We start from the raw sequence: 14,362 nt of genomic DNA, 5'->3' as shown, positions 1-14,362 counted from the left end.
AGTTCTACCCGATGGCTTTTCAGCATCTGTAATGTGGTTAAAAGATTTGGATTTCCATGATGTGCAAAAAAAGTATGAATAAGTATTTGTGTAATGTAGGCTGTATAATGGCCCTTGTATTAAAAACTTCAGACAGAATTTTAACCAGCCATCTCAAAAACCCAAAGCTACAAATGTTCACATTTCCACTAATAGCCGGTGGGAAATGTCTATCAATGATGATATTCTAAGCTCTCGGGCTGTTTTGATTATCATCATACATATAGCACCCTGTACCTGCTTGGTCCTCAATAATAATTTGTTGAATGAATGAATCATCATAATTCAATATTAAGCAATGTCTTCTCAATTGTAGCACTAAAACTATATAAAGTCCTGAATATGAAATCCAATGGACACATCTAATTGGACTCCTCTGCCATATTTCAAATGTTGATTACTCCTTTGTCCTCAGTGATTTCACTTTCTTTGGCCTCTTCTATATCAGCAAGTAATTTCTGTTATCTTGTCAGTCGTCTTCTTAGGTTGCTCTTCTTTTACTCCTTAAACATTAGTGTTCTTCAGAATTTCTGCCAGCATCTGCTCTTCCCACTCTAAATTCTTTCCTGGGGCCATCTTATTCAAGATAATTATCAGTTATAGATTGCATGTGCCACATGGAAGAATGAGAAAAGAGAAGTGAGCCCAGGACAGGAGTTTATTTTTCTTTCATATGACAGATGGGCCATCCTGCGCAAGTATAGCAGCTCAAGGATGCTGGGGCTGATGTCTGCTAGCCTTTCTCTCATGGTCGTGGTCAGTCACAACATGACTGCTGCAGCTCCAACAGTAAAATCTGCAGATATTCAGGCATCAGGAGGATAAGAAAAGGACAAGAGCTAGTTGAGTCTGTCACCCTCCTTCAGAGTATTTAAAGAATCTCTCCTCAATAACATGAACTTACTTTTCACTAGCCAAAATCCTGTCACATAGCTACATCCATCTGCAAAGAGCACTGGAAAACAGTTTACTTTATTTTTAAAATAGGGTGCTGCTAGTAAGGAAGAGGAGCTCTAACAGTACTCACATCCCGATGACCTCCAAATTATTGCTTTAAACCTGACTTCTCCTTTAGATTTAAGCTCATTCATCCAAGTGTTTACTAGATGTCTACACCAGTAGAAAAAAGTCTCAATGATCTCTCAATCCCAATATGTCTAGATCCCTAAACTTTGTCTCCATCTTATACTTGATTTCCTTCCCTTACCATACCATCTGCATTCATTGAGTCAACCACATTTATTTTATATCAACTATATGCCAGACACCATACTAGGAGGTGGCTTTACAAATATGAATGGGCCTATCAAAGGAATCTAGAAACTACCTAAAAAATCCACAAATGGGTGATGTCAAGTGCTACCCAGATCCCCGTTTGGGACTGCCTTCTTTCTTCCAGCTGTGGGGATTGTTAGAATCCCAGAATTGCTCTAAACTGAAGAAGGCTTCCTTGCCTATATGATCAAGCACACTTCCCAGAAGTAGCTGGTTGAAGTAAGAGCACAAAGCTTCTTTGCCTTAAGATGGGGCAAATGTGAAGAACTGTCCCAGCCTCAGAGCTTGCTATGAGGTCATATGAGGCTTATGAAGTGATTGCATCACAATTTGACTCTTGTTTCTATTCAGTCTTACTTCATTCATTCATGCACAGACATTGTTTCTGAGTGGGATCCTCTATGTACTTCCCAAGAGTAAATTGGGATGGCATAATGGTGTATAGGAATGAACAGGTGGGGCAGGGTCCTTGGTAGTGGAGCATTTTGAGGAAGGGGTCATTAAAGAATCATTGAATTAGAGGACTGCCACTGGAGGCAACGGAAGCACTGGAGAAAAACAGGGGCAAACTAAGGCTGATAATAATAATTCAAAGCGAATTGTGAAAACCAGAGAGTCTCCTTGTCAGCCAATAAACAAAATTTCATCTGCAACCAGAGGGCAGAGAAAAGCGAAGATCAGACTCATCACTGAATTATAAGAGTTGCAGAATTCTTGAGGTTGAATTCTCAATCTCAGCGATTCAGCTAGACAAAGTCCAGGGTGTTACTTGGGAAAGAGTGGGACCCTGAAACTGGGATGGGGGCATCTGGATCAGTGCATAAAAAGTCTTGAATCCCCAGATCCCTCTGTATTTTCTGGTTCCACAGAAATGGCCAACTCTTCTCTATGAAAGTCTCTTGTACATAATGGTGAAGGTTCTAACTGGCAAGACTATATAAACTCCTTTCAGGATGTACCCCCACTTCTCTTCCTGGATACAGAAGAATAACTATAACTAAGTTATAATATAGATCAAGAAGACCTGAGTCTGCTAAAAGAGGAAAGGGACTGCATCACAAAGAAGCTGTAGAATCTAGCTGGGGATATGTGTATGGGACCAAAGTTGCTGATCAAGGAGGGCAGAGCATAAAGTTAGAAAAGGAAAACTTTGTCAAGATGGGAGCACTCTACCAATATATAGGATTTAAGACCCTGGCAGGGACCCAAAGAATCTGGGTAGATGTGCAGATGAGCTAGCTCTGGGAAGCTAAAAGACAATGATGGCACAAATTTAGTGAAGTAGAAAAGACGGAACTGCCATGATTGAAAGTGGAAGAAGGTATTGAAAGGCTCAGAAAACTGAGATGCAGTAGATAAGGTGGGAAATCCCAAAAGCCAACACTCTTCTGTGGGATGGCCTAGAGGATTCCCCATTTAGGACAGTGATAAAAAATACATTGGTGAAAAGACCACCTACTGAATGGAAGAAGATATTTGCAAAAGACATATCTGATAAAGGGTTAGTATCCAAAATATATAAAGAACTTAGGCAGCTCAACACCAAAAAAACAAATAATTCAATTAAAAATGGGCAGAAGATGAGTAGACATTTCTCCAAAGAAAACATACAGATGACCAACAGACACATGGAAAGATGCTCAACATCACTCATCATCAGGGAAATGCAAATCGAACCAAAGATGTATCACCTCATACCTGTCAGAATGGCTAAAACAAAAAACTCAAGAAACAACAAGTGTTGACGAGGATGTGGAGAAAAAGAACTTTATGTACTGTTGGTGGGAATGCAAAGTGATGCAGCTACTGTGGAAAACAGCATGGAGGTTCCTCAAAAAATTAAAAATAGAACTATCCTTTTACTCAACAATTGCACTGCTCAGTAAAAAAATTATGAAAACACTAATTCAGAGGGATATATGCACCCCTCTGTTTTATAGCACCATTATTTACAGCAGCCAAATTATGGAAGCAGCCCAAGGGTCCATCAATAGATGAATAAATAAAGAAGATTTGGGGCAGCCTGGAGGGCTCAGCGGTTTAGCGCTGCCTTTAGCCCAGGGCCTGATTCAGGAGATCCAGTATCGAGTCCCACATTGGGCTCCCCACAAGGAGCCTGCTTCTCCCTCTGCCTGTGTCTCTGCCCCTCTCTGCCTCTGTGTCTCTCATGAATGAATAAATAAAATCTTTAAAAAAAGAAGATGTGGAGTATATATACAATGGAATATTACTCAGACATAAAAAGTAATAAATCTTGCCATTTGTACTGACATGGAGAGTATAATGCTAAATGAAATAAGCCAGTCAGAGAAAGACAAATACCACATGATTTCATCCATATGTGGAGTTTAAGAAACACAACAAATGAACAAAGAAAGTAACAAACCAAAAAATAGACTCTTAACTATAGAGAACAAACAGAGGGTTCCAGGGGTGGGGTGTGTGAAATAAGTGAAGAAGATTAAGAATTACACTTCATGAGCACTGAGTATTATATATGGACTTGTTGAAACACAACCAAAAGTAACATAACACTGCATGTTAACTACACTGGACTTAAAATTAAAAATATATATACATATTTTTTTAAAAAAATGCATTGGTGAGAGTGGCACAACCATCATGATATGATGATGATCATTCTCTCTTGGTCTGGACTGATGCTAGGAGACACTCTTACAGAACTTAGCTTTCTGATAGCAATGGGGGTGATAGGGTCCCAGGAATAATAGGGCCAGGTGGGCATAATTTCATTATGAGTGTTGAGTTTGGAGGAGCAGCCAGGAAAGCTTCGCCTGTAGAGAGTTATGGAGATGGTTAATAGAACACAGCATCCCCAGGGGGCGAGATAGAAGGGCAGCCGACAAGGGTATTGCTCAATCTAGTTATTAAACCGAAATTGAGGATGGATAATCAGAAGGCTGAGAGCACCTGCTCGCCAAAATACTCATGATTCTTTTCCCAGTTTATAGGTTAGATCCCTAGCAGGAAGGATGCTGTTTTTGATCCAAATGTCTCATAACAGAGTTTGTCTATGAGTTGTTGCGCAAAAGACAAAATATCTCCTACTAGTACGTATACCTCAAGCGCAAACACACACATATTGCAAATTATGACCCAAAAGCAGTTCTCAGCATGAGATTTTACCTCATGCACTCATATTTGAAATTAAAAAAAAAAAAAGCATAAAGGAAAGAAAGAAAATATTGGACTAGGTCTATAATTTCAGAGTGAGATAAACTGTCGGCCTCTCTCTCTCTCTCTTTTTTTTTTTTCCATTATAACTTAGATTGGACTGGGGATTTTCAAAATTGATCTTCTAAGAGAAGCATAAGTTTGATTGGCTGAAGGGTATGAGGGAGGGCAATAAATGGGCTGGGGGGGTGAAGGGTGCTCGGACCAAAGCTTACACAAAAGGCTCACTCCGGGAAGATGCAACGCGATTCCAGAAGCAGGGTTCTAGTACATCGGTGTCAGAAGAGCGTAGCCCTCGGTGCTCTGATCTAGTGGCTGGACACAGGAATCACACTTTGGGCCCCATCCTGACAAGTGTCACTAGATTCCTACTCAATGTTTGTCCAAGGTTGAGGAGTCGTCTACAACACACTTTCCTTCTGTCGAGAGAGCCCATTTCTAAAGTCCTTTCTGCTACGCACTAATTCACAGATGAAAAAAAATATATATATATCTGACACCTCATATTTTTTTTTTGACACCTCATATGTTTATTAACTAACTTTCTGATGTTGATTTGATAGAAGCACTTGTACTGGTGGCTTCGGGAATGTGGCCTTTTTGACACCCCGTTGGCCGATTATCCCTGCACTGTGATATACCTTCTGATCGTAATGCCTGCTGCGCCTGGTTTGCAGTTGAACCTTACCACACACAACATAGATGATATAAAATTCGTGAGTTTCGTTTAACAGTTAAAAAACACAAGACAAAACAGAAGCAGCCCCTGCTGACATTGCCAGGTAACTGCTGAGGTGGACTCTGTGTGCTGGGAAGCCGAAGAGGTCCGCCGTGGGTGAGCCGGGCGGAGGCTGCAGGCACACGTGTGTGCCTACTGTGTGCATGTGTGGCCTTCTGAGACACTCATGGTGACCATTGGACATGCTCAAAGTCAAAATTCAAGGTCCTTCAGTTATGAGTTTTGAGTCCTGCTTCCTGAAAATAGGTAATACACCCTTGGGTTTTCATTTGATGCCCTTCCCTTCCCACCCACTTAGAAGTCCAGGGCCCAGGGTTCACCTTTAAAGCAGCCAGCAGTCCTGGTCTCACTTTCCTGGAGTGTTTTGGGGGGGTGGGAAGCAGAAGGTGGGGGACAACTGGGGGGGAAGGCCGGGGAGATGTCACATCCCCTTGGGGACAGCCCTGGGTGAAGTGCCCAGTGTCTGACCACCAGATCCGTGCAGTTAATTTAAGAGTCACTCATTCTCTGAATGATTTCTTTAAGAGAGAAGCCTTACTTGTCTGCTGTGGCTGACGCCGCTAACTACGTTAACCACATAACCACAGCTCTGCCTTTCTGCTTGTGTGTGTGTGTTGGGTGGATAATCATTTTAGAAATAAGGGAGAGCTCCAGCGTGAATTAGGGCGGGGCCTGGAAGCTTCAAAAAGGGAGCAGCTCCAGAAACGAGCCCTTAGGGGACGGGAGTAGAGAGGCTTTCATGCAATTCCACTGTCGAACTGTGCCCAGTTCTTCCAGAAAGAGTGTTGCCTTAGCTTGATTGAAATAGAGATTAGGTAGTGAGCAGATGGAGCCCGTTGGAGGCGTTGGGCCGGCCGGCTGGTTAGACTGAGTACATGGAGCCTGGGTGGGGAGCAGCCGGGCGGGAGGAGGGCAGAGTATTCCAAACAGAGCAGCTGTTTCCAAAAATCCTTCACTCTTATGAAATGGTGGAACCTGGAAGTAGATCAAAACCTGGAATTCAAAACACCAAAATCATAAAATATGTCTGGCCTGGCTCTATCACTTAAACAAAAAAAAGTAGCTCGAAGAAGGTCAAGGCCACGCAGGGGTCCTAAAGGTTAAGGTGCAGAAAAACCCCTAGAAAAATCTAGCTACTTTTGACTTCTGTGGGGGAATTCAGTTGATCACGGGCCCAAGTTTCCATTCTCACCTTCCTCGAGGTTCTAGGTAGCAAAAAGGAAAATTCATATTCAAGTATACGTGTTGTTAGATTGATCCCGCCCCAAAAGAAGTTTCTGTTCTGCTTAATGCTGTACTGCCCAGTAGAGCAGCCGTCAGCCACGTGTGACAACTGAGCACTTGAAATGAGTTTTTTTTCTTTGTTGTAGTCAAATAAAAGTTAGTGACTAGGGACGAAGAGGTTTGGGGTAGATACAAAAAAGTAGTAAATCTGCTTTCCAGTGTACTCTGTACAAGGGGAAGGAAAGCTTAGAAACTGGTGTTTCTCAATAAGGAGTTTCTATTATGACCCCACAATAAAGAAAGAGTAAAAGGCAGAAACTGGGAGAGTAATGAATATTGAGTACTGCAGAATTCAGAGTCTAGGGTCCATCTAATAGTAGTAAAGTAAAATAAATAAATAAATAAATAAATAAATAAATAAATAAATAAATAAATAAATAATCAGGGCTGTAAAGATCCAAGGTTTCCCAGACCTGTTCAAAATTTATACTGGTCAGGAATAAAGTCTGAAAAACATAACTACTCAGAGAGATTTTCATAAAGCTGCGTTTAATAATTTTTCTGGTGCTAATCTTTCCTGTTCTTTATGAAATCACGGCGAGAGCAGATGGATGGCACTTTTTAATATCCCTGTTTTTGCAAGACTGAAAGTTGGCAACGCTCATCCTATCTCATATGTATTTAAACTACTGTTGGACAATAGATTGTAAAAAAAATCCATGAACCACTAATTCGGTTTACTTTTTATTTTACAAACGAGAAGACGGAGTCCTGGGAATGTTGAATGACTTGCCCACACCCCACCCTCCTTCCCATGCAGCAGTGCGGTTCCAGTGGCTCCTTCTCATCTCTCGCACTGCATCCACGGTCATCCCAAGTGCCTCACAACCAAGACTAGAGCTTATAGACGGGCTCACGAGGTGAGCGCTCCATGAACACTTCCAATGTCCGTTTCCACTTTTCCAACCACCTTCCATGGTTACTTGGGAAAGTCTTAGGGTTAAAGATGAGTGATGCTCAGCGCACCTGGGTGGCACAGTCAGGTGAGCAAGACTCTTGGTTCCGGCTCAGGTCCTGATCTCCGTGTCTGCTGTGAGATTGCGCCCCATGTCAGGCTCCCCACTCAGCCTGGGGGTGCTTCAGATTCTCTCTCCTTCTGCCCCTCCTCCACTTTCTCTCTCAAACAAATAAATCTATCTTAAAAAAAAAAAAATGAAGGATGCTCTTCTTTTACAAATTGCAACTTCATGGACACCATGAGCCTACCCAGGCCAAAACCATCACGCCTTCAGTCTTATGTTTCGTAAAGCATCTCATTGAGATTTCAATGATACATGCCCAGGGTGGGTAAATCAACTTTCAGAATTCTATCAGAAATGCCTTTGCACTTAGATTAGATTTAGCTGGGGGGATGGACCAGTTCCATTGTATTGACATCTCAGTCCATTGTGTCACTTGGTGAGTCTCAGACATGCATTGTATTATGGCAAATTGTACTCACCAAATTTCTCTACAACACATTATTATTATTATTATTCTTACTTTCTAAATTAACAAGGTTTCCACAGCTCCTAAATTTGCTTTTTTTAATGCACAAGCTGATTTGATTACGTTTATCAAAATAACAATCGGAACATAAATTATCCAGCTTTGACTAAATTTTTAAAATTACTGACCAAAACCAACTGATACATAAAACTATTCCCTCAACTCTGTAAAAACTCAGTTTGTTACTCATCTATTTTCTGCTGGTTAGGATTACTTAGTCATCAGGTACTAGTAGAAATCTCTTCTTGAAAAATATCAGTTTCTAGAATTTCTTTCCCCTTGGGATTGGGGTCACCAGAAGGGTAATTTCATATTTTTTCTTCTATCCAGAAATATGTTCCTCCTTTTTTTTTTTTTTTTTTTTTTTTTTTTTTTAACTAGCATCTTGTTTCACGAGGGGAAAAAAAGTTCATATGCAGGGTTCATTAGCCACATAGAGCTCATGACTATTGAGCTGGGCAGTGCAGATATGGAACATTTTTATCATCACAGTTAAGTTCTCCTGGATAGAACTGGCCAAAGTATTCCATGAGTAAGAATTTGTTTTTCTACCTTGAGTCACTGATTGAGGTTGAGAAAAAACGGGAGATTCAATCTTAGAAGAGCTATAGACTGAGTTCCTAACAGAAGTAAAAATTAGCTTGATTTTGTTTACCTTTGAGAAAGAGAAATTAAAAATATTGAATTCAACTGCATTTCTATGATAGAAATTAGCTCTTCAGTAGACACTACAGCTAATTAGTGCTGAGGAGCAAAACTGAGGGAGGAGTATATACCTAGACAGCAAAGGAAGGACCCTGGGAGGGTTAAGAAGGTAAGAACTTAAAACCGAAGTGTTTAGTACTACACTAAGCCCTTTGAGGCATCCAACTGAGGTCCAGTCCTTCTGAAGGTGGCAGGAAGGAAAGAGGAGAGAAAGAAACTGTTAAGAAAGAAGCAGAACCAGGGCTCTTCGGGTAGATACTGATTGCGAGCTTTTGAGTAAATCATTAGCTGTCTTCCCTGGCCTTTGAAATTCAAAATGCATAGGCCAAGCTCTCGTGGATGCTGGTGTATCCTCCCAGGAGAATGTTAATCTCAGGGCTTCAGTGACTCAAGCCTGAGAAATGTAATCTCCCAGAGCACTTGCTGCCAGCAAAATGAAATCAGGGGGAGACCTTGATCTATTTTGCAGCTAATGTCTTCAGAGGGATTTGGAGAGACCAATGTAAATTTTGATATAGGAATATCTCATAGATTTCACACACTCCTTAGAGAATGCAGGACCATAATACAATGAATAGATTACACCACGCCATTAATAGAATCTTACCCTCTGTAAAATGTGTTATTTTGCCCCGTATTGTTTCCATTTTCATAATCTCTTCAGAATTCCAGCATGGATAGTCATCCAAATGGTTTATAGAATACACTGAGGCAAACATGTTTAATATCTGGGACACCGAGTGATTGTAGACAATTCACTCCAGACAAACACAGCCATGGAAATGTCAGCCCCCCCCCGCCCCCCAGCAACCCAGTTATGGTTGTGAGTGGTCTACGCAGCAAGCTAGATAACCTCCTTAGCCCCTGGGATTCCCGGTGGCACTACATGGTGTCCAGTGGAGTTTGGGGGATTAATAAGTAATTTACAGACAAATGAACAAAAGCACTCGAAAGGAAAACATGGAGTAGAAAAAGGAAGCAAAAGAGAAAATAGAGAAAAAAGGAAGAAGGAAAAGAAAGAACAGCAGATAAGAAGGAAGCAGAAAATGGAAGCCTCTAAAGAGAAGGGAAAGCAGGGAAAAGGGAGGGAAGGAGGAGAGGAGAAGGGTGGGAGGAAGACAGGGACAGAGAACAGGAAAGGTAGAGAGGGTGAGAAGAAGTAGATGCCCTAATAACCACCTCGAGTGCCGCTCAGTGAAGCCATGTCTGCCTTACACATCCGTACCTGGGTGCTCATCCGAGAAGCGTTTATTGAGCATCTAATATGCAAAGTCTCTCTCTGCCATACAGACTTGTGGTGAGCCACAAGGTGCCCTAGAAACATCTCTTTATGGTTTCGGGACTGAACTATATTCATCAAAAGAAAATTGCTAACAGGGTTAAGTTAAAATAAAAGTCTCAGCAGAAGAAAATAATAGTAATGTAGCCCTTTGAAAATGTTTCAAGCCTGGTATTTCTTTTCACTCATTTCTAGGTCGGGATTCTGGTTTCTCTCACAATTCCCAACATTCTTTCCACATTTTATATCAATTACTACTTGGACAGACTATAATAGGGAAGTCAATTTAGCCTTCCTTTAGCTGCTTGCTGTTTTATTATTAATCTTTTTTCTCTTATTCCATATAATATATTTCAATTTCAAGAGAACCCTCAAGATACAAAAATGCACCATTACCCGATTTGACTCGAGTCCTGAAGCTGAAAATCATCATTTGTTTTCATTTTTTGCCTTTAGTTAGGAACGATAGGGTGGCCACCCATTTCTGATTGTGAATGGAGACAAAATGTTCTTCTCAGTTTAAGAAAGAAACAAGAACAGACTCAAAAAGCGTATGCGTAAGAGGAGCAAAAGTGAACTACAACATAACACGAAACAAAACCAGATGTAAAACAACATAAATAAACAAACAAACAAACAAAAAAACCTGTGATTCCCACACAGAAGCCTATGCACAGATGTTTATGGCGGCTTTATTCATAACTGCCCAAAGCTTGGAAGCAAGGACGATGTCCTTCAGGAGGCGAACGGGTGAACGGGTCCATGAACTGTGGTCCACGCACTCAACGGAATGTTACTCATGCTAAGAGGAAATGAACTATCAAGCCATGAAACGCCGTGGAGGACACGTAAGTGCGTGTTACAAGTGCAATAAGGCCACCTGAAAATGTACCTACTGTGTGACTCCGACCGAGCGACATTCTGGAAAAGGCAAAACTGTGGAAAAAGTGAAAAGATCCAGTGGAGGTCAGGGGCTGGGGGTGGGGAGGGATGACTCGGTGGAGCACAGAGGTCTCTACGACGGCCACAACGGTGGTCTATACAATGGTCTACACGATGCCACAACGATGGCTGCACAGCAGCACGCATCTGTCCAAATCCACAGAATGCATAACCCCAAGGGTGAGCCCTGATGTTAACTGGACTTTGGGTGATAATCATGTGTCAGTGTTGGTTCATCAGCCGTGACAAATGTCCTGCTCTGGTGGGGCTGTCGGTAATGGGGGAGTCCCTGCCTGTGTTGGGGCAGGGGTGTGTGGGACATCTTGTGCTTCCCCCTGAGTAGTTCTGCCAACGTCAAATTGCTCTAAAAAATAGTCATAAAAGCAAACCAAACCTCGGGATGCCTGGGTGGTTCAGTGATTGAGCATCTTCCTTTGGCCCAGGGGGTGACTCTTGGGTCCTGGGATTGAGTCCTGCATCTGCCTGTGTCTCTGCCTCTCTGTGTGTCTCTCATGAATAAATAAGTAAAATCTTAAAAACACACACACACACACACACAAAACTCAAAACCTTTCACTAACTATTAAATTAGCCCTGGTTAAATCAATGCTTTGTACATTTAACCGAGTCTACCTAAGCCGGGCACCCCCAGAACCCCACGCCATAGGAATGGCCACTCTCCTCCAGCAATCCTCACCCAAGGGCTGTCTGGGCCCTTCCCCTCCCGCCAGGTAACCCCCTCGTGCACGTAAGAGTGACCCCACGACCATGCTTTCCTTGTAGCTTCTTGTGATGACTTGTTCTGTCTTGCCAGGGCTTGACAGCCTCCAGCCTCACCTTATCAGAAGGCAAAGCTTAGGCAGTGTATTCTCAGCCATGGGGGAGGGGGGGGTGGCTTCCTTACCATAAAATCACATCAGAACCCTGCTCCATAAGCTCAACGGGCTTCGGGGACTTCGACTCCCTTGTGTCCTCCACCACATCTCTAGGTGAAGTGACTCTTCCAGGAAGAGCGTGTGGGGGAGGCAGCAACCCGGCCTCCAGGCTCCACTGTACTTACAGACTCCTGCATCCAGCCGCCCTGGATCGGCCTTGCTGAGGGGCTTGCGGCCAATCCAGTGGCCCACCCTGGGCTGACTCACTGGTGCGAAGCAATGTGCCAAAGAGAACCGGAAGGGGCGGTGTGACCATGGCCACGGCTCGCTCTCCCCATGACAGGTGCCGTCTGCTCTTCATTCACAGGCACCGAAACCCATCGCTACATGCAGCGAGCGCACCAGGGCAGCTGACTCAACTGCGTGCAGATAGTCCTTTCTTAGCATTTATCCTCATCAACACAGACCTCGAACCTGCAGGCCGCCCCTGGATTGCAAAATCACGTGAGCCTTTACAAACAGGAATCAGAACAGTAAAGCCAAATCTTAAAATGACTTCGGGAGGAGGCTCTTGGAATTAATAAACACAGGATTGGTGAAGACAAGGAATTGAATTGCTCATTGTGCCATAAAAAAAGGAAAATCAGGAAGAAATGAATCGCTAAATATTGTTAAGTAATGAAACAAGGAAGCGTTAGACTGTGGTGGCTCTAAGGCTCTGGCAGGGGCATAAGCAAACTGAACCTTGGCCAGTCGTCCTGTAAATGCCTCAAGATTAAGAAATCGAAACTTAAGAACAACCGATAACAAACAGCGAGCTAGGCTTTCCCAAATAAGGCAACCGCTTAGGCCACATCCAATCCAGTAACTTCCCACCTTTGTACCACATCTTCTCTTTAAAAAGCCTTTTCCTTAAACTCCCTCCCGCAGGGTGCTCCCGTCACTTTCCAATTTGGTGCTGCCCAGTTGGACTCGATGTTTGTTCACATAAATTCTTGCGAATCTTAACGTGCCTCAGTTTATCTTTTACTAAATTAAGACAGAAAAACCAGTGCTGAAAGGATAATACTCTTAAAATTTATATAAAGGTTAAGTTGATTGAATTGAACTTTGAGAAATCATCCCCTCCCCCAATGGACTCTTCATTTCCAGGACTTTTCTGAATCGTTTTGAAATAATTAAAAGAACGTCAATTATTTTTGCTGATAATGACGATTATCAACACAGCTCTTTCCCTTGAATTCCTTGTAGGAATAGGTCATCTCTGGTCACTGACTCTGTATCTTTACTACCTTTTTTTCATTGTATCTCCTTTGAGGCTAAGACAACTATCACTCGAAGGTATGGATGATCTCAAATTTATTTTGTTCCCCCTTTTTACTCATCCTCGTGAATTTCTGCACATGGATTTAACACCGTTGAGCATGGTCCTTAGGGTCACACAGACCTCAACTGCACACTTCCGCCTCTTAAGGGGTGTGTGATTGCGGCAAATTATCAAAATCGCCTTAGCCCTGTTTTCCTCAAGAGGACCTCATAGGATAGTTGAGAAAACTAAATAAGTTAGTGCACATGAGAGTATGGGAATGCATAGTCGCCAGGCCCAGGTGGGCAGGATCCTTCCTCACACCTTCCCTCAGCCTTGTGCCCCTGTGTCCCCATCGAGCTACGGAAGCTAGGTTTCCCTCCTTTTTTGAACACAGCTTCCAAGACTTTCTCAAATGCTGTTACTCTTCCAAAGCAGCGTCCTCGGTGCCACCTCACCCTTGCCGACGGCTCAGGTGCTGCTGCAGGTGATGGGGTACCAAGCGCACAGCTTTGGCTTGAGCACCGCTCCCAAGCCCTCAATCATATTTCTACTTGTCTGCTCGACATCTTTCTGTGGATGCCCAAGTCTCACCTCAAACTCCATTTCACCCTTCCAAAACTCTACACTCTCCTTCCGCGGCAGCGCTCCCCTTTGGATCGCCGGGAACCATGAATTTGCTTACATCAGCTTCATCACTTAGAGAAACACTTCCACTGGCTTATGTTGCATCTAATAGTCATATCTTCACTCGTGAGGTGGTCCTATGGAGAAAACGTCTAACCGCGCGTCAACCCAGTAGAGAAGATACTCATCATGTTGTTCCAAGATCTTTATCAAAGACAGTGGAAAGAAAAAAAAAAAACCCACTGAATTTGGGGATAAGACTGGGGGTTGAGTTTTAACTCTGACATTTAATGGGTTTTGCGGGGGTTTCAAATGATTATTTTGCCTCTGAACTTCAATTTCCTCAGCTGTAAAATGGGGGATGATAATCGCAGCCGTGATTCATAGTCATAGTTAGAAATGATGTCATATATGTGAAAGCCCTATGTATGTTAGGATGTGCTATAAAAATGAATCTGGTTTTGGGATTCTTTCAAAAGCTGAAACCCAGTAGGTACTCCAAGGGTCTTTTTCTAAAGGTAATTAAGATACAAAGTGCTAGCTATTGACATTCCCATGCTTGGGAATTCCTTTGAACGTTTTTCTTCTTTACAGGTAATGACATTGAG

The 14,362-nt window shown here is 42.7% G+C and overlaps 1 long non-coding RNA gene across 2 annotated transcripts in view; it reads right to left on the bottom strand.

Moving 5' to 3' along the window:
• The window catches only part of LOC111091083, a 116,457-nt gene that overhangs the window by 39,439 nt on the left and 62,656 nt on the right, over positions 1–14,362 (bottom strand). Inside the window, exon 4 of one of the 2 annotated variants that reach the window (XR_005373844.1) lies at positions 680–835. The exons of the other annotated variant lie outside the window; for it this stretch is intronic. This is a non-coding gene — a long non-coding RNA (uncharacterized LOC111091083). Of the gene's footprint in view, positions 1–679; positions 836–14,362 lie in introns of those variants that run through there. 2 annotated transcript variants of the gene reach the window in all.

This window comes from Canis lupus, chromosome 19 (genome assembly GCF_011100685.1).
Source record: "Canis lupus familiaris isolate Mischka breed German Shepherd chromosome 19, alternate assembly UU_Cfam_GSD_1.0, whole genome shotgun sequence".
In the NCBI taxonomy this organism is placed as follows: domain Eukaryota; kingdom Metazoa; phylum Chordata; class Mammalia; order Carnivora; family Canidae; genus Canis; species Canis lupus.
The sequence above is the reverse complement of the archived record's forward strand: the minus strand, read 5'-3'. Positions and strand labels throughout refer to the sequence as shown.